This window comes from Oncorhynchus mykiss, chromosome 5 (assembly GCF_013265735.2).
Source record: "Oncorhynchus mykiss isolate Arlee chromosome 5, USDA_OmykA_1.1, whole genome shotgun sequence".
Lineage (NCBI taxonomy): Eukaryota > Metazoa > Chordata > Actinopteri > Salmoniformes > Salmonidae > Oncorhynchus > Oncorhynchus mykiss.
Window position 1 is genome coordinate 58,395,521 of NC_048569.1, and position 15,219 is coordinate 58,410,739.

At 39.5% G+C, this 15,219-nt stretch overlaps 1 protein-coding gene and 1 long non-coding RNA gene across 2 annotated transcripts in view; one reads left to right on the plus strand and one right to left on the minus strand.

Moving 5' to 3' along the window:
* LOC110524144 (phosphatidylinositol 3-kinase regulatory subunit gamma) overlaps positions 1–13,800 on the minus strand; it is a 29,541-nt gene extending 15,741 nt beyond the window's left edge. The window contains exon 1 of the mRNA XM_036977959.1: positions 13,660–13,800. The gene's annotated coding sequence lies outside the window, so the exon portion shown is untranslated. The remainder of the gene's footprint in view (positions 1–13,659) is intronic.
* LOC118964627 lies at positions 5,909–9,369 on the plus strand. Its single transcript, XR_005051769.1, has 3 exons — positions 5,909–6,109; positions 8,921–8,985; positions 9,119–9,369. It is a non-coding gene; the product is annotated as an uncharacterized LOC118964627 (long non-coding RNA).
* Positions 13,801–15,219: the final 1,419 nt, after the last annotated feature.

A 15,219-nucleotide genomic window follows, 5' to 3' on the forward strand; every position in this document is an offset into this window, starting at 1 on the left:
CAGCTGGACAAACTCATGAGCTGAAGTCCCTGGAAGACAAATTGGATTTTTGCATTTTTTTTGCCATTATTTTACCAGGTAAGTTGACTGAGAACACATTCTCATTTACAGGAACAACCTGGGGATAGTTACAGGTGAGGGATGAATGAGCTATTTGTAAGCTGGGATGATTAGGTGGCCATGATGGTATGAGGGATAGATTTGCAATCTAGCCACAACACCAGGGTTAACACCCCTACAATAAGTGCCATAGGATCTTTAGTGACCACAAAGAGTCAGGACACCAATTTAACGTCCCCTCCAAAAGACCGCATCCTACACAGGGCAATGTCCCCAATCACTGCCCTGGGACATTGGAATATTTTTTGGACCAACCCTCTCCCTTGTAACTATTCCCCAGGTTGTTGCTGCAAATGAGAACGTGTTCTCAGTCAACTTACCTGGTAAAATAACGGATAAATAAAAATAAATGCTGCTGGATAGGCTTTGATGTTGTTTAAAATCAATGAAAACTAGCACTTGATGGTTTTTGCGACTGCACTTGAAGAAACTTACAATGTTCTTGAAGTTTTACGGATTGACTGTCCTTCATGTCTTAAAGCAATGATGGACTTTCGTTTCTCTTTGCTTATTTGAGCTGTTCTTGACATAATATGGACTTTGTCTTTTACCAAACAGGGCTATCTTTTATATACCACCCCTACCTTGTCACAACACAACTGATTGGCTCAAATGCATTAAGAAGGAAAGAAATTCCATAAATGGACTTTTAACAAGGCACACCTGTTAATTGCATTCCAGGTGACTACCTCATAAAGCTGGTTGAGAATGTGCAAAGCTGTCATCAAGGCAAAGGGTGGTTACATTCAAGAATCTCAAATATAAAATATATTTTAATTTGTTTAACACTTTTTGGTTACTACATGATTCCATGTGTTATTTCACAGTTTTGATGTCTTCACTATTATTTTACAGTGTAGAAAATAGTAAAAATAAAGAAAAACCATTGAATGAGTAAGTGTGTCTGAACTTTTGACTGGAACTGTATGTATTTTAATCTAGCCTATTATAGGCCTATAATAAACTCTTCAATGAAGATGCGCTTATTATCCCAAATGGCCTTATATTGCATAGCCTATTTGAAGGTCAGTTGGCAATATAATAAGCTATAATAAGTTCCCTGTTACAAATGGTAACAGGAGCCCTGCTTGGCCTAAACAGTACAACATTGTATCAGCCCCTTCAAAACTCCCTAATTCTTCATAACATCCCTCACACAGGTCCACTGATGTCGGCATTTGCCTACATATTCAATCTTAAGTATTTGCTTTTCAAAATCTAATATTCCCATCACTTTTTCTGATTGTTTTCTCATAACTCATCAGGCCTACTAAAGTGGTTCAGACCAATCCACTGCTCATAACCTATATCAATCAGCATTGTGCCAGGTTTATCTTAGTAGGCTATAGTTTGAACTTTATAATGTAAAATTCTGTATTTTGTTTATACCATGAATATATCAATTGACATCAATTAATTTTTGTAAAACAACTAGTACATCATAAGCTGCTGTAAATAGGCAACCTACGTTATTGTCCTTCATCAGCCAGTAAGCTTTAACAGGACATACAGTGCCTTGCGAAAGTATTCGGCCCCCTTGAACTTTGCGACCTTTTGCCACATTTCAGGCTTCAAACATAAAGATATAAAACTGTATTTTTTTGTGAAGTATCAACAACAAGTGGGACACAATCATGAAGTGGAACGACATTTATTGGATATTTCAAACTTTTTTAACAAATCAAAAACTGAAAAATTGGGCGTGCAAAATTATTCAGCCCCTTTACTTTCAGTGCAGCAAACTCTCTCCAGAAGTTCAGTGAGGATCTCTGAATGATCCAATGTTGACCTAAATGACTAATGATGAGGCAGGTCCGAGATACTGTTGTGAAGAAGTTTAAAGCCGGATTTGGATACAAAAAGATTTCCCAAGCTTTAAACATCCCAAGGAGCACTGTGCAAGCAATAATATTGAAATGGAACGAGTATCAGACCACTGCAAATCTACCAAGACCTGGCCGTCCCTCTGAACTTTCAGCTCATACAAGGAGAAGACTGATCAGAGATGCAGCCAAGAGGCCCATGATCACTCTGGATGAACTGCAGAGATCTACAGCTGAGGTGGGAGACTCTGTCCATAGGACAACAATCAGTCGTATATTGCACAAATCTGGCCTTTATGGAAGAGTGGCAAGAAGAAAGACATTTCTTAAAGATATCCATAAAAAGTGTCGTTTAAAGTTTGCCACAAGCCACCTGGGAGACACACCAAACATGTGGAAGAAGGTGCTCTGGTCAGATGAAACCAAAATGGAACTTTTTGGCAACAATGCAAAACGTTATGTTTGGCGTAAAAGCAACACAGCTGAACACACCATCCCCACTGTCAAACATGGTGGTGGCAGCATCATGGTTTGGGCCTGCTTCTCTTCAGCAGGGACAGGGAAGATGGTTAAAATTGATGGGAAGATGGATGGAGCCAAATACAGGACCATTCTGGAAGAAAACCTGATGGAGTCTGCAAAAGATCTGAGACTGGGACCGAGATTTGTCTTCCAACAAGACAATGATCCAAAACATAAAGCAAAATCTACAATGGAATGGTTCAAAAATAAACATATCCAGGTGTTAGAATGGCCAAGTCAAAGTCCAGACCTGAATCCAATCGAGAATCTGTGGAAAGAACTGAAAACTGCTGTTCACAAATGCTCTCCATCCAACCTCACTGAGCTCGAGCTGTTTTGCAAGGAGGAATGGGAAAAAAATTCAGTCTCTCGATGTGCAAAACTGATAGAGACATACCCCAAGAGACTTACAGCTGTAATCGCAGCAAAAGGTGGCGCTACAAAGTATTAACTTAAGGGGGCTGAATAATTTCACGCCCAATTTTTCAGTTTTTGATTTGTTAAAAAACGTTGAAATATCCAATAAATGTCGTTCCACTTCATGATTGTGTCCCACTTGTTGTTGATTCTTCACAAAAAAATACAGTTTTATATCTTTATGTTTGAAGCCTGAAATGTGGCAAAAGGTCGCAAAGTTCAAGGGGGCCAAATACTTTCGCAAGGCACTGTATGTCCTACCGTTTGAAATGATGGTGTAGGGTACAATGCACTGCTGCAATATATGGGCTGGGCAACAGTACATTCCACTCAATATCAGATTAGCAGGATGATGTTGTATTTACAATGTTGCAAGGAGCAGCAATGGCTTGCCGCATGCTCCACCAACACTTTTTATTACATCAAAACAATGGATGGATTGAAACACACACTCAGAGCCGTTAGTGCTTAATGCATTTATTAATTAACAAGTAACTGAACGTAGCCATTTTTAGAATGAATCAAATCACCGTTTTTCTTCGTGCATAAAGGCTCTCCAAACCTGTTTTGTATGATTTAAAAAATACTTTCATAAACTTAAATAAACATAAACTTAAATAAACAAGATCAGAGTATTTTTAAATGTAACGGTGCTTCAACAGATATGAATATTTAGATGGATTTCATTCATTGATCCCAAATATTCTGAATCCGTTCTCTTCATATATTCTATTGAGGCTGTCAACAAAATATTTAAAGGGATGGCTCAAGATAAATGTACTGAAAACTCTAAGAGAAAATCTGTTGGCCAGCAAGTGGGTTTTCAGCATTTGAATTAGATTTATTCAGCACGTGCAAGAGAACCATGCATATAATCCTTAAGCACCTTCATAAGGTAAGTCTGCATTCCAAACAAAAGGCAATGAAGAAATTTACAAAACTAGAAACAAACATTTATTTATGGAGTAGAGGACATTGTGTATTTCAGGTAAAATAACAACCCAATGTTTATATCCCAGGACAAATTAGCTAGCAACGGCAAGCTACCGTGGACTTCAGGAAACAGCGGAGGGAGCAATCCCCTATCCATATCGACGGCACAGCAGTGGAGAAGGTGAAAAGTTTTAAATTCCTCAGCGTACACATCACAGACAAACTGAAATGGTCCACCCACACTGTGGTGAAGAAGGCGCAACAGGGCCTCTTCAACCTCAGGAGGCTGACGAAATTTGGCTTGTCACCTAAAACCCTCACAAACCTTTACAGATGCACAATTGAGAGTATCATGTCGGGCTGTATCACCTCCTGGTACGGAAACTATGTACAAGCGCGAGAGGTCTGTTCAGCATGTTAAGAAAAATATAGTTTACTTAACTAAAGATAATTTGAAGGGAGTTCACTACATCCAAACTTCATCGTTATAAATTATTATATCTAAATCTGAAATGTGATAGAATACAAATTGCAACAACAGATCAGGTTGGGGTCATATTAACAGAATGTGTAATTTAGCCCATTAAACATTTTCAGTCAGACATTCACGCTTGCCATACAGAGTTGGAATATCTAGCTAACATTTTTAATTGAATAACATTGCTTGTAAACATCAGAGCTGTAACGATTTGACGCTTTGGTTAAAAGCAAGTACAAACGCATATAGTATTCACAACGCAGTATCATTAAGTATGTACTATATATACAAATGAGCACAATGTTTTAGGTACTAAAAGCAAACTTATGCCACATCGAACTCAATACCAGATGCTGCTAATTGGCACACCCCTTCTGAATCCCTTTAAACTCGATGCGCCCTGAGTTTGTGTTATTAGTACAAATTAACATAACCGCTTATTTGGTTGAAGCTAGCTAGCTAGCTATTTTACAGTGAGAATGAGGTAAGTTATTGGACAAGAAATGACCAATAATCTAGTATTTTCTGTTTTTCAGCCCGCATATTTCTAAACGTAATTTATTTCAATCAGTTACGTATATTGGTTCAACTTCTAGACAGGAAGTGATATCTTTTCGCTCAACAGTATCTTGTATGCTATCGTTAGCTTTTTGGTTCCCGCCGGTTGCAACCCCAGTGAACATTGGAGCGTTTTTTGCTAGCTGTGCGGCGTTATTAATTATGTAAAAAGACAATAATATCAATTGTGTAAGCACATGGAAATACTTTTTAGCAAATTATTGAGGTATTTATTTCATGATTTAAAAGTGTCTGACTATGAAACTCAATCTCCCATGATTCCGTAGTTCCGAAACTGACGTTTTATCATTTGTACCGGAACTGACCATTGTGTTCGTTCTTATTATACCTATGGTTGTGTTGAACACCGCACGCACCCAACTTAAAATAAAGAATTACTCTGCACAGAATACATAACATATAACAAAATAATCTATTTGGCCTTTTAATTAGATATTTGATGGCGTAGCTAGTTTATTTATGGCCTGTGTGTCTCCCATATAAATAGGATTACATAGCTACACGTATCTACACATTTTAAACTGTTAACTATAATTCTCTTTTTGCTGTCTGTCTATCAATTGTGTAAATATGAATACACATCTAGTTCATAAATAATAATACTAGTTTTGTTCACAACTGAGTGAATTAAAGCAGATAAATAACAAACATGTGAGTGTTAACTATGGAGGCTTTGCCTTTTGCTTTTGCACAATATAACGCAGTTCCCACGGTAATGAAAATCAACCATCCACAATGTATACCAATTTACTTCTATCATGTGTGAATCTACTATATATATTTGATTGTCTCACAGTATATGATCACACGTTTAGTTACTTTTTTATCTTTGTACGTTAACATACAATTATGTTTATGTTCACACCAAATAGAGAAATGAGCTTGAGCAAAGAGCGGGATGCGGCACGGGTGGCATTTGAGGAGGCTCTTCGAGAAAGCTATTGCACAGCATTACAATTTCAACATGTAAGTGGTATTTCTTCCCATTTCCACAGTATATTTTTAGGGCAGTTGAATTGTGGGTACATACCACAGTTGTTGTGTTGTAATTTGAATCGCAGATATATTTCCATTCTATGTTTGAGTTGCATAAATACTTTAGGATCAGAAAGAGCGAGCTGCAAAGCGACAGTTACCTGCTCCTGCCACAAGCCTTGCCCCTGTCCAATGGATAGAGAGGGACAGAAGAGGCAACATAATTCCCCAGAGACCTGGACTAAGAAGGCTTCAAGCCATGGTAAGTGTTATGTGTCCTTTTAGTTGTGTGTTTGTTTACACATGTAAAGTCTAACCATTTTTTTTGTAAATAGATAACATATGCCAGTCCTGGCTGCCTCATGTTAATTCTATATTATTGTCAGCAAAATTCTCAGCGGAGGACATGGACCTTCCCGGAACAGGTGACCATATTGCAGCTAATGGCTGGGGCGAATACTGCCTTAAATAGAGCTTAACCCTGGGGCATCTGACCCTAAAACAGTGTTTCCCAACCCTTTCCACTGGCCCCCCCAGAAGTTTCACATTTTTGTTTTAACCCTAAATTGCCAAAACCTGATTTAATTAGGGCTTGATGATTAGTTGACTAATTGAACCATGTGTGCCAGTTAAGTGTTAAAACGAAAATTTGAAACGTCTGGAGAGGCCGAGGAGAGGTTTGGGAAACCCTGCCCCAAAAGAACCCCAAGGGAGATGCCAAGAGTGAAATCTCCCTCGGGGGATTTCTTAATAGACTTATCATGGCTAGGATCGTTACACTACTCCCTCAGTTCAGAAAACACAACCTGTGCTTCTCTATCACAAATCCCTCACGCCTGAACAGGACATGCTTTTGACCATCATACACTGTCCTACTCCTGCTCATCAGTGTAGGAGGGGGTGTTAACCTGCGGTAGGCATGAAGCCAGGTCGCTTGACCCTGAGGAAATCACACTACACACAACAACCCCCAAAAAGAGTAAGGGCCTCATCAAGGCTAGCGTCGTTCAACTGTCAGGCAGCATGACTACCTTGTTAGGACATTTATAACCACTACTAAATGCTGTTGCAATATACTGACCAATTTTTTGCTGACTCACTGGCTTTCATTTCAATACAAAGTAGTGCTATAAAACTTAAAAATCCTCAGACCGATTGACTGTAACCTAAGCCTCTGTCTTGCAGGCATGAACTCTTAGGTTGCATGTATTGAAAATATATTAAAAATGTTATATTACTCTCAAAATAAGAAGAACCACTGCTAATGTACATTAAAACCACATAGTTATGCACATGTAATTTAATGACATATCTAATATAATGATGTACAGGACATGTACAGTGCCTTGCGAAAGTATTCGGCCCCCTTGAACTTTGCGACCTTTTGCCACATTTCAGGCTTCAAACATAAAGATATAAAACTGTATTTTTTTGTGAAGAATCAACAACAAGTGGGACACAATCATGAAGTGGAACGACATTTATTGGATATTTCTAACTTTTTTAACAAATCAAAAACTGAAAAATTGGGCGTGCAAAATTATTCAGCCCCTTTACTTTCAGTGCAGCAAACTCTCTCCAGAAGTTCAGTGAGGATCTCTGAATGATCCAATGTTGACCTAAATGACTAATGATGATAAATACAATCCACCTGTGTGTAATCAAGTCTCCGTATAAATGCACCTGCACTGTGATAGTCTCAGAGGTCCGTTAAAAGCGCAGAGAGCATCATGAAGAACAAGGAACACACCAGGCAGGTCCGAGATACTGTTGTGAAGAAGTTTAAAGCCGGATTTGGATTAAAAAAATTTCCCAAGCTTTAAACATCCCAAGGAGCACTGTGCAAGCGATAATATTGAAATGGAAGGAGTATCAGACCACTGCAAATCTACCAAGACCTGGCCGTCCCTCTAAACTTTCAGCTCAAACAAGGAGAAGACTGATCAGAGATGCAGCCAAGAGGCCCATGATCACTCTGGATGAACTGCAGAGATCTACAGCTGAGGTGGGAGACTCTGTCCATAGGACAACAATCAGTCATATATTGCACAAATCTGGCCTTTATGGAAGAGTGGCAAGAAGAAAGCCATTTCTTAAAGATATCCATAAAAAGTGTTGTTTAAAGTTTGCCACAAGCCACCTGGGAGACACACCAAACATGTGGAAGAAGGTGCTCTGGTCAGATTGAACTTTTTGGCAACAATGCAAAACGTTATGTTTGGCGTAAAAGCAACACAGCTGAACACACCATCCCCACTGTCAAACATGGTGGTGGCAGCATCATGGTTTGGGCCTGCTTTTCTTCAGCAGGGACAGGGAAGATGGTTAAAATTGATGGGAAGATGGATGGAGCCAAATACAGGACCATTCTGGAAGAAAACCTGATGGAGTCTGCAAAAGACCTGAGACTGGGACGGAGATTTGTCTTCCAACAAGACAATGATCCAAAACATAAAGCAAAATCTACAATGGAATGGTTCAAAAATAAACATATCCAGGTGTTAGGATGGCCAAGTCAAAGTCCAGACCTGAATCCAATCGAGAATCTGTGGAAAGAACTGAAAACTGCTGTTCACAAATGCTCTCCATCCAACCTCACTGAGCTCGAGCTGTTTTGCAAGGAGGAATGGGGGAAAAAATTCTGTCTCTCGATGTGCAAAACTGATAGAGACATACCCCAAGCGACTTACAGCTGTAATCGCAGCAAAAGGTGGCGCTACAAACTATTAACTTAAGGGGGCTGAATAATTTTGCACGCCCAATTTCAGTTTTTGATTTGTTAAAAAAGTTTGAAATATCCAATAAATGTCGTTCCACATCATGATTGTGTCCCACTTGTTGTTGATTCTTCACAAAAAAATACAGTTTTATATCTTTATGTTTGAAGCCTGAAATGTGGCAAAAGGTCGCAAAGTTCAAGGGGGCCGAATACTTTCGCAAGGCACTGTATATCATCATTTCATGAAATATCTGTCAGAGTGGATTCTCATCTCATCACCCAATCAACACAGGTATACTAAGTTATACTTAAGTTGCGTTGATGAAGAAATATAACACCATTTTTATTTAATAGTTTCCAGTACCAGTACCCATCCTCCTGCAGTACCATGCTCCTGCACCTATCCCCACAAGATTCAGGTACAGAATGCTAGAATGCTAAACAAATACCATGCCAACTTTAACATGTTTTTAATACAGCCAAGCTATTCTGTTCATGAGTTCTGTCATAATTTTGTATTCAATTATTATTATTTTTTTACATCTCCACAAGACTCCCTGATGCAGGACCTACAGGAGCTGATGGGGAGTTTCATGGGGCCAGATTGTCACGTAACCCCAAAGGTGACTTGGGCAGAGAGGCAGACACAAGTTGGGGGAAAGGATTGAGGCAATGGTGGACAGCATGCTCTCTGCTGAAGGTACTGTGTTGGGCCAGTGTCAGTATTGAAACAGTGAGGATAGCCTGTCCAGGCATCGTCTCTGTGCCGCATGTGACATAGCCACCCATAGCACCAAGGTTTTGCACAACAGGAGTCTCTGTTTGAAGGGTTTTATTGCCCCTTGTCCCCAACCACCGTAATCCATCAGGATGATGCGTGGTCCCTTACCTTCCAGGAGCACGGTGTGTGTTGATTGTTTTGGTGTTTCAAATGAAATCTGATAGCACCTCCTGCAATACACACTTTTTAGTCAAGCTGCACACTTTCTGAGTTTAACTGATGATGCTACGGTGATGTAATGTTAATATTTTGTATCTTACACGACTGTAATAGCAATCTTTATATTGATTGGTTAGGCACACGGTAGTACATTATTAGAATAGCTGACTGAAGAAGAAGGGGTTTTTTTTATGGGGGGGGGGGGGGGGGTTGTGCTTTCATAATATATATTTGTTTGATCTGGATCTGCTTTCTCATTCTTGTTCATCTATTTCTACATGTCTGATCTTCTGTGTGCATCCCTGGCTCAGCTTTTAATTATTCTATTAGTCATCTTGATGTAGGAAAACTATATACATTCAAGTCTAATATTTTAGTGTGATTCACTTGACATATTAAAACCTTCACATATGTTATTCCTTAATTGAATTGAATTTTTTCAGAATGTCAAAAGGAAAGAGACGACCACATCCACATTCACATCCCTCCTTGTTCTAGTTCCACAGCAACTGGCCTGCCTTATCAGGAAGTAAAATCAAACTACTACCCTTTGCTTCCTTCCTTAGAAATATTAATATTCAGCAATAACAAGTTTGAACAGAATATGAACTTTCTGACCCTCCCATTGTCTCACTCAGTAACTTTCCATACCCAAAGTTCCTATTCACCCTTCATTGACCCCCAACATTTACAGTTGAAGTTGGAAGTTTACATACACTTAGGTTGGAGTCATTAAAACTTGTTTTTCAACCACTCCACAAATGTATTTTTAACAAACTATAGTTTTGGCAAGTCGGTTAGAACATCTACTTCTAATTTTTCCAATAAACTATCAAAATAAAGAAAGCCGCACACTCCATGTATAATCTCCCAGCAATTGAATGGGTATTTACAAGTAATATTTCCAACAATTGTTTACAGACAGATTATTTCACTTATACTTATACTTATTCACTTATACTCACTGTATCACAATTCCAGTGGGTCAGAAGTTTACATACACTAAGTTGACTGTGCCTTTAAACAGCTTGGAAAATTCCAGGAAATGAAGTCATGGCTTTAGAAGCTTCTGATAGGCTAATTGACATAATTTGAGTCAATTGGAGGTGTACCTGTGGATGTATTTCAAGGCCGACCTTCAAACTCAGTGCCTCTTTGCTTGACATCATGGGAAAATTTTTAAAAATCAGCCAAGACCTCAGAAAAAATTGTAGACCTCCACAAGTCTGGTTCATCCTTAAGAGCAATTTCCAAACGCCTGAAGGTACCACATTCTTCTGTACAAACAATAGTGTGCAAGTATAAACACCATGGGACCACGCAGCCGTCATACCGCTCAGGAAGGAGACGCGTTCTGTCTCCTAGAGATGAATGTACTTTGGTGCGAAAAGTGCAAATCAATCCCAGAACAACAGCAAAGGACCTTGTGAAGATGCTGGATGAAACCGGTACAAAAGTATATATGTCCACAGTAAAACGAGTCCAATATCGACATAACCGGAAAGGCCGCTCAGCAAGGAAGAAGCCACTGCTCCAAAATCGCCATAAAAAAGCCAGACTACGGTTTGCAACTGCACATGGGGACAAAGGTCGTACTTTTTGAAGAAATCTCCTCTGGTCTGATGAAACAAAAATAGAACTGTTTGGCCTTAATGACCATCGTTATGTTTGAAGGAAAAAGGGGAGGCTTGCAAGCCATAGAACACCATCCCAACCGTGAAGCACAGGGGTGGCAGCATCATGTTGTGGGGATGCTTTGCTGCAGGAGGGACTGGTGCACTTCACAAAATAGATGGCATCATGAAGAGGATAATTATGTGGATATATTGAAGCAACATCTCAAGACATCAGTCAGGAAGTTAAACATTGGTCGCAAATGGGTCTTCCAAATGGACAATGACCCCAAGCATACTTCCAAAGTTGTGGGAAAATGGCTTAAGGACAACAAAGTAAATATATTGGAGTGATCATCACAAAGCCCTGAACTCAATCCTATAGAAAATTTGTAGGCAGAACTGAAAAGGCATGTGCAAGCGAGGAGGCCTACAAACCTTACTCAGTTACACCAGCTCTGTCAGGATTAATGGGGAAGCTTGTGGAAAGCTACCCTAAACGTTTGACCCAAGTTAAACAATCTAAAGGCAATGCTACCAAATACTAATTGAGTGTATGTGAACTTCTGACCCACTGGGAATGTGATGAAAGAAATAAAAGCTTAAATAAATAATTATCTCTGCTATTATTCTGACATTTCACATTCTTAAAATAAAGTGGTGATCCTAACTGACGTAAGACAGGGAATTCTTACTAGGATTAAATGTCAGGAATTGTGAAAAAACTGAGTTTAAATGTATTTGGCTAAGGTGTATGTAAACTTCCAACTTCAACTGTACATTTTGTATACATGTAAAGTAATCAATACGTTCTAATATGATGACAGGAATAAGTATATTTCAAGCCAGAATCCAATAGGCAGAAAAGTGAATGTTTCTGTCTCTCAACCTCAGAATTGCGTTGATGTCAGTGGAGTCATGTTTGTGATTTGCTCGATGTTTGACAGCCACACTTCAGGATAGTCAGACAGGGCAGACACGGCATCTCCATAAGAAGACTGAGGGGCTTGACAGTGTGAGACAGAGGAAACACTACCTCTACCGTTGGACAGGTAAGCCCCAACAACAATATGACCTCAAACCCATTATTAATCAAGCAGTGAAACTGATTTGTGAAAGAAAAGGCATTAGTCATGCACATCAGACCATGTTGATGATCAAATGTAGGCATGACCTATGTTATCAATTGATCTAATGCAAAACATTTCATTCAACTGAGAAATTACGTGACCATAAACAACAGATCAACTTGTGAGCCACAACTGTGCATGCCTTGTGTAATGTTATAACTGCATGACAAATGCTTTTGAACTGAGTTAATTGATTTGTACTTTGTTTGTTTGTGCCTCTATAGTAGCTCTATAACTTTTAGTAATGTAATATATCTGATTTATTTTTTATTTAATTAACCTTTATTTAACTAGGCAAGTTAGTTAAGAACAAATTTTTATTTACAATGACGGCCTACCCCGGCCAAACCCAAACCCGGACGATGCTGGGCCAATTGTGTGCCGCCCTATGGGATTCTTAATCACTGCCGGTTGTGATACAGCCTGGAATCTAACCAGGGTCTGTAGTGACACCTCAAGCACTGAGATGCAGTTCCTTAGACTGCTACGCCGCTCGGGAGCCCCCAGTCCATCTAATCACCCCTTTTTATTCAGACGGCAACAAGAGGCATCAGATTCGGATAAAAATTGTTGAGGACAAGGCCTTGACAACTGCCATTGTTCAACTTCACGAGCAGCAGGCAAAGTTTAGGCTCAGTACTGACAACTTTGTGTGGTCATGGGAGAGACTTGGCAACAGTAAGTGAAAGATTGCAGAAGGTTTCTATCTACCTTCACCGTAGGCTGCAATCATTGCTGTTGTTCTGTTATATACCTCTGTGAGTTTACATCTCACAGGCAACAGCCATCTTGCCATCAAAAAGGCAATTTTTTACAGACTGATGTTGGTGAACAGACTGCAAGAGGAAGAGAGGATCCTGGTGCAGGAGATGAAGAGGCACTGGGGAAGCCTACAAAGAGCAGTTAGAACTCTGGCGGCACTGTCCCTACAGCTGCAAGGTCAGAGTAAATTGAAGTTTATACTATTTTTGGACTGAACTTTTTGTTTTGCTATACAAATACCTTCCACACTTATTTTGTGTAATGGAATTGTAAATAATTTAGTGCTTTAAATGTGACTTTTAGGCAATGCAGTGGAGTTGTCAGAGGGAGGGAGGAATGGCCTTCTCTGCCACCTGAAGAGAAGATTGAGTGACCTGACACAAGACGAAGTCAACACCAGGAATACCTACCACAAGCTCATTCTGGGAGAAGTGGATATTTTTGATGATTCTGTAGATGAGAACTCAAATGAAGATAGCAGTCCTATTAGCGAGAGCTCGAGGGCTCAGATGACGACTGCTAATGCTTTCTGAAATCATACACCACCCCTGCCTCTTTCTCTCGGTCTCGCTGTCTCCTACAGGAGAGGGAGAAGGCCACCACCACCTCCTTTGGGAGCAACCTGGTCTCTTAACGTTGGCCCCTTACCTTCTGAACCAATCCAGGGAAATGTAATTTGCCTGATGACTCGCTAGTGGAGAAGGAATGTCTCATTTCAGCCGCATTTGTTTCCATGTTTCCTCTCCTCACCTCCGTTTCTTCCGGTCCTAGACTATGGCGACGTCATCAGCACAAGACTGTTGTTTGAGGACCTCTTTACCGAGGAATGTGGTTGTTCTTTGTGATAGTTTTTTTTCCTTGGGGTATTTTTTTAAATTTTTATGTACTTAAAACAGTATTAAAAAAAACAGTTAACAAATTCTTATTTACAATGACGGCCTACCCTGGCCAAACCCTCCCTTAAAATACACAAATAATGGTCTTAATATTGGAAGATTAGCGTAAATCTAATTATAATAGGGACAATAGTGTTGGCAATAGTGTTAAATCTCAGACATGACATCTTCCGCATATGACAAACCTACCGCACTATACCCTGCTCTATTGCCTGTACAAACCCTGGAACTGTGTAATGACAGCGAAGTATTGCGGCACGCGTTGGGTTCAAACTCTGCTTGGTCTGCGATCGGCTCCGAAGTGATTTAAATTAGCCTACAAGTCTTTTTTTAATATGATCAACTGTTACTAATGATCATCGGCAACAACCACATGGCCGTTACGGCGTTTACAGAGGAAGTACATGAAAGTAAAGAAAACAATGTAATTAAATGAAATAACAATTAGGCTAAACCAACTGAAGCGGGCTAAAAGTAAATTGGCATTGAATTGACCTTGATAGAAATAGGAAACAGGGAAAGTCGTGGTAGCCGATAATTAAAACGTTTCGAGAGTGTCCATCCCTGCAAGCTAAAAGGCTGTACAATTTAAATTCTGCAAAATGGCACAGTATTTCATAAACTTTACTATTGGAAAGTTGCTAAGTTTATATGCTTGCGTTTGCTGCCATATGACTGATTTCACATGTGTCTCCAGCGATTATAAGGTAAAATGTATCTAAAACAAGTGTCATTTATATTTACAATTCCCTTATCCAAACGGATTACTAGTTTACATAGCTATTATCGTAAAAAATAATATATATGTTTTTTCCATTTGGTTCGCAATACCTTATTCATGACTTTCTTGCGCGTAAAGGAGGTGGAATTATTAGGGAATTAAGTCAAGGTCAGAAAACGGCGTACAGTATTTGTAGACACTTCAGCCACACCTTAATGTATTCGATCTCCACTCAAAACGAATAGCAGGTGAACAGCATGCTATTCTCATGCTTAAATGTCTGGTTCGTTTCTCTGTCCTGTTAATGTTGAAGTAGTGAGGTCGGAAAGCGCCCGTTTGGAGATGTCTGATTTCTGACCACCACTATTACTAAGCGGAGCTTCTCAGTCATTTTTGTAACCTTGTGACAATGTTTTTGAGAAACTAAAACGTTATTGAAATGAAACTGTGACGAGACAACTGTGACAACTGGCACGCAGATCGGTAGAAATGGTAGGATAAATTCTTAACTTCCCCAAATGTGAAATGTAACCATGGCCAGTAGAGAGGAAAGGAAAGGGAGCTAGGAAAGGAAATAAGGACATGAAATAG